The sequence below is a fragment of the Puntigrus tetrazona genome, unplaced genomic scaffold (genome assembly GCF_018831695.1).
Source record: "Puntigrus tetrazona isolate hp1 unplaced genomic scaffold, ASM1883169v1 S000000267, whole genome shotgun sequence".
Classification (NCBI taxonomy): domain Eukaryota; kingdom Metazoa; phylum Chordata; class Actinopteri; order Cypriniformes; family Cyprinidae; genus Puntigrus; species Puntigrus tetrazona.
The window spans coordinates 83532-89459 of NW_025047929.1; the positions used below are offsets into that span (position 1 = coordinate 83532).

Sequence of the window (5928 nt, forward strand, 5' to 3'; positions counted from 1 at the left end):
TTAGAGTATAGAGTGGGGTGTGTAGTCGTATTGAGTGACAAAAAGGGAAATTAACGTCACTATTGAGGAACTGTGGCTGTGGGCGGCTGGATGTGACTGCATTAAACTTCTCTACCCTGCTGAGAACAAAAGCACTTAAGTGCCTTAGCTGTAAATATCCAGTGTCACTTTGTTAAATAGTGGGACATTATTATTAGACTATTGAGGTGATTAGTTCGGCTAATTGCCATGAGGTCAGGCTGGATACCGAGCGTTAAAGTTTCTTCGTCCCATAGACTTTTGTAAATGTAATCTTTTTTTGTGCAGTTTTTGTAAAAAATGTACAGTTTATGAAAAGGCAAATCACAAGTAAAAAGTCACAGGCGCGCTGTTCCTGGATCAACATTGTTGACGTTGTGATTAGCCAATCAGATTTAAAGAACCAGTTTATAGTTCTTGGTAAGTTTAGGCTGACAATCAGTGTTTGTGCTCAGAAAAGCTCAATCATGCCAAAATACACATCATAGAGAATTAAAATAAGTAAATAAATAAATAATAATAATTATAAATCACTGGAACTTGGTCTTCATTACACAAATTTTACTGCTTTAAGTATTTTTGTTCAATGTCCATTGTCATAATTTATTATATTTTGCTAATAGCTGTTGTTTAAACACATTCTGTTTAAAAAAAAAAAAAAGAAATATATATACCAGGCAGACAGAGGTAAAATTATACTACATAAAAATATACATACAAATATATTATAAATACAAATTATTATCATTTATATCTAGCTACTTAGAATGATAAGTTTAATAACATACTAATATTAATACAAACAAACTATGATTAAAAGGCTATTATAACATAGGATGTATCCAAAATTTGAAAACTGCTGCCTTCTGAGACGCATTTCAAAGTAGGAAAGCTTCACTTCCTGTCTCATAAGATACCTTCATCTGGCCGATTTGTGAACACAGCATCGATGTATCTTCATAATCATGTGTTTCATTCCATGGTTGAGCCAAAAAAAAACTAAGATGGTGTCTAAAAGTTGAGTTTCATGGTGAGTTTGTGTGTAAATGTACATTTCTGACTAGCTTTTTGCACTTTGCGCTATTTCTAGTGAGAAATCTGTATTATAGTGATTGAATATTTGTTTGTTAACATGAAAACCTGCAAAAACGTTTCTTGCAAAGTCTTTGGTGTGGAAGCAAAACAGTTGCCTATAGGTTTTTGGCTGTAGTCACCATTAAGGTCCTATGTAGATTTTCAAAGCAAGTTCTTTATGGTACCCAATAGAAAGTTCATATTTGGCACCTAAAAAAGAGTCTTGTTGTTTATACAAGGTTCTAAACAAGTACCATTGTTTGTTTAATCACTATATATGAGACAAAAAGTACAAGAACAAAGTACAGTTTCAACAGATATGTTTTAATGAAAGGTTTTAGGAAAATCAAAGGAAATACAGACAAGAAGTATATTTCAAAATCAGCAATTATTGACGATAATGGTATGGTAAAGTAGCTTCACTGTTGTTCTTCATTGTAACGATGATGATGATGACAGTAAGTACACTGATGCAACCAATAATGACTGCAGCGATGTTTAATCGGGCGAGCTCGAGCGCCTATACTGACGTGCCTTTGAAAAGTCTCCAAGATATCTGCTGTCCCTGGCCTGATACGCGCCAAAAGTATGTAAGTTACTTGTGAAGCAGCAGGACGATTGTATAATTGCATACATTCATAATGCTTACCTTTATCGAGTTGTAGAAGGCCCCGAACCCCAGACAGCAAGGGTTAAAGAAGTGAAGGTTGAATGTAGAGAAGATGATATCATCACTGACTCTTTGGTCAGGCATGGACACCACAACTTGCTTGGGCGATCGGGCTTTCCCTGGTCCTTCATCGGGATCCCCATGCACTGAGTAGCTCTGCATCGCTGAGTCAATTCTCTACCAAGAAGTTGCTCTCTGTGAGGTCTTCAAGCGTTCAGCCCTCTTTATAGAGAAGATTGACTGGCGTGTGTGTGTGTTTTTGCAATCGAATACTGGGTGGAGTTAAAATAGCAGCTCACTGAGAAAACTTTGAATTTGAACAGTCTACTGCTAAGCTGAAAAAGAGTCAGGGGTTTGATTGTAATTTATTTTGATAATTCTCGTTCATTTGCAGCTACGATGCTAATTTTCAGAGCAGATTGTTAGGTTGGGTTTAGGGTGAGTAAAGTGTACGCGTGCATGCAAAGTTTCTCACAGTCGGTATGCTGTATGTTGTGGAGCCATCAAAAGAAAGTGTTAGAAGATATTGAATGGTTAGTTCACCTCAAATCGAAATTGTGTGATTAATCGATCAGCCTCATGTCGTTTCCAAACCCATAAGACCCTCACGCTTTTTTTACAAAGTGTTTGCCTCGTGACTCTCTCTAAAATGGCGGAAGATATAACTTGGGGAGAAGAATGGAGTAAATTATGTTATTTTTGTTTTCTTTGCACAAAAAACAGTATTCAGAAGCTGAGCTACTGATGTCACATCCTGTTTTACCGATGTATTTACTACGTTTCTGGACCTGGATCGTTTCAGCTGTGGCGCTGTCTGTGGAGGGTCAGATAACTCTCCAATTTCATCGAAAATATCTTGTTTTGTGTTCGAAGAGGAACGAAGGTCTCAGAACAACATAATGTTGAGATATTGAAAAATTGTCGCTTTTGAACTAACCTCACAAGAATGAGATGAAAAGAGAAAAATTGCATGATACAAACTTGCAATAGTGAGTTGTAAAGACAGAATTGTGAGCTATTACTGTAAGTCACAATTCTGTGAAAATATCTAAATGTCTTTTTTCATTTTCTCTCACAGTTTTTCAAAACAGGACTCGAAAAAAAAAAAAACGACAGAATTGTGAGTTTATATCACGAGACACAAGGTCAAGGAACCCATGGTCCTTGGTGATTTGGCAGCGTTATGATATATAACGGCCTACAGTAAAATTCCTGAGACTAATTTTGTCACATAAAAGATTTAAAATGCAACTTATGATAGAATTCGAATTGATATTGATCAAAGTTGCGGTATCATTTGTTGAGCTTCTTAGGAAATGGAAGGTTAGACACTTACTTTCCCAGAAAAAGACAGATGCATTTACAGAGTAAGCTTTTTTTTCAATTTCTTTCTATTTGGCGAAGCTAAATATATCAGCTTCTCTTTCCTTTGAAAGTTGCCCAACCTGGGCACAACGTTGCACAATTTCAACTTCACGTCAGTAGATTCACGTCAATGAAAGGTTGTCAGTTTTACCAATTCAGAAGAGAGCAGTGTTTAGGTTAGTTTAGTTAGTTTTTTTTTAGTTCAGTTCAGTATCTTTCAGTCCAGCAGGAAGCAGCTCTGCAAAGGAAATACTGCAGAATATTCTGCAGTTAGCTAGCGTGTTGGTGAAAGCTGCGCACTTTGATTCTGATTCATGCCATACCATTTTTTCCAACCAAGAGGTTTCCCACACTAGCAGAAAATCCTACACAATATCCTGTTTACGTCATGGACACGTCAGCATATGTCGCACATGACCGTGACCACAGCATTACTGCTCAACTCCATTAGATGATAATAACAAAAAAAAAATTGTAACTTTGTAAACGATGTACCTACAAAGCGCTTTGTGTTTTTCTGCTGTTAATCATGAACAAAACACACATAGGCATTTTTGTCTTTCCTTTTAACAGAGAAAACATTTTTAATGCAATTGGAAACATAGTATTACGTATTAGCTGCAACAATTTGTCAGGTATAAAATAGTCACAATGTGAGATGCATCCATAGTAAAAATCTGTTTGGAGAGTTGTCATCAAAGACACATTTTAGAACATATTTTCTCCAGAAGCATAATTATTGAGGTGATTGTTGATGTCCACTGTGTAAAGTAAACCTATGCATGTATCCAGCAATATACCTCACAAGATTTATTAATTTATTTATATATTTTCTAATAGTGAAGGAGCGACTCTAATAAAAATCAAATAAAATGCTTTACTTCTTTATATGCTACCATTTAGTACACTACAAAATACAAAATTACCACAGAAATGTAAAATTGTTTTATTAATAACAATAAAAATAACAATCAATGATCAGTGTTCTTGAAAAAAATACATATGTTTACAAATAAAAGTCCTTTAAATTTACATGTAGATGTACAAGGTAGTTTGCAATATTTTATATTGAAAGTGGGTGAGCACAATAACGAAACTGATATGTAAAATATATACAATAAAGAAAAAAAACTAAGAGACATGACAAAGAACGATTAACCAGCATTAATGCAGTTATACAGAACAGAAGGCAATGATAATGTTAATAATTAATAAGGGTTACTCCACCCCAAAATAAACATTTTGTCATTAATCACTTACTCCCACGTCAAGCTTTCAAACCTGTAAAATTTGAACTTGTCTTCAGAACAAATTAAAATATTATAGATGAAAACTGAGAAGCCTGTCGTCCATCAAAAAAACCACGCTATAGGTCATTTGTTCAGGTGCAGCCTTTTTAAGTTAAAGCGTAAAAGTAATGTTGTCGCAGCAAAAATGCGTGTTTTGTTCAAATTCAGTGTGTTTTTACTGAGGTGTAATTCGTGCGAATGACCGCACTTAACTTCACACCCTATCCATTACAAAAGTCCTGCAAAATCGTGAATTATACCACATTTATGTTTTATGAGCATGTGAGTCTTTGGGGTTTGCTCTACAGACTGAGCTCACGACCAAGACCCAATTGCAAAGCGCAGATAGTACAAAGCGGTACCTGAATGCTCCACCTAACATCAGGGGTTCAATCGAGAAGCTACAATAATATATTTTTTATGCGGTGAAATAAAGCAAAAATGACAACTTGACGCACCAATGTACCAAAGTGCTCTCTGCTCACCTTTATTTATTTGATGTAAAATACAGCAAACACAGTTTATCAAACATTTTATGTTGTAAATAGATGCCAATGAAACAGTTTGGTTTCATCTTCAGTGGTTTCAACACTAGCAGGAAAAAACAAATGCTATGTATGTCATGGATATGAATATGTAACACATATGACTGTGACTACAGAGGTACTACTGATTTCCGTTAGATGAAGAAAAAACTTGTACCTCTGTAGATTATAGGCACAGTTGTACCCTTCCAAGTTCTACCACAAAGCTAGCATCAGCAAAAATGTGCATTGGTGTTTTTCTGCTGTTAAACATGTTAAACATCGCATATGCACTTTTTATACAATTGGAAACATCAGTAGCTATCATAATTTGTCAGGTTGCATGAGAAGTTAACATTGCTCTTGTCGCCTCTTGAGAACACTGAATCTTTGAGAAAAGGCTATTGAAATTGGGTGTGCAGAATTTGCATAGCTAGACACGCTTGGATATCCGGGTATAAATAGCCTAGCTTAGCATCAAGTCAAGTCAAGTTTTATTGTCATTCCTTGCTACTACATGTGTGGACATACACTGGGGAAATGACATGTCGTGTCTTGCCAGGACCACTATGCTACATGCTACAAGTTAACATATGAGTAAACATAGCAGCAATGCAAAGAGAAAACAATGAGAGCTATACAAGCAGTTAACCCATCTATACATACACTATAATTACCATACCTAGTTGAGAGATACTATAATTACAATACCTAGTTAAGTACACACATACACAAGCGGAGACTTTACATAAATACTGTATACGAGATTGTGCAAAGATATATTTGCACATAAAATTGAAGGAAAAATGGGGAGGAGCCCATGAGTGCAAAGAGGATTTTTAATTGCAAAAGCTCAAGTAGACATGTTATCTTTGTTGAGACTTTTGTAGTAGAAGTGTTTACATGTGTCTTGAGTATTGCATATAGTGGGATGAATGCCTTTACTAGTGCTGGCAAACTCAGAATGTTCATGATTTCAGGCGAGGAA

At 35.6% G+C, this 5928-nt stretch overlaps 1 pseudogene; it reads right to left on the reverse strand.

Moving 5' to 3' along the window:
- Positions 1-1395: 1395 nt before the first annotated feature.
- Positions 1396-1947, reverse strand: LOC122333353 (annotated as a pseudogene).
- Positions 1948-5928: the final 3981 nt, after the last annotated feature.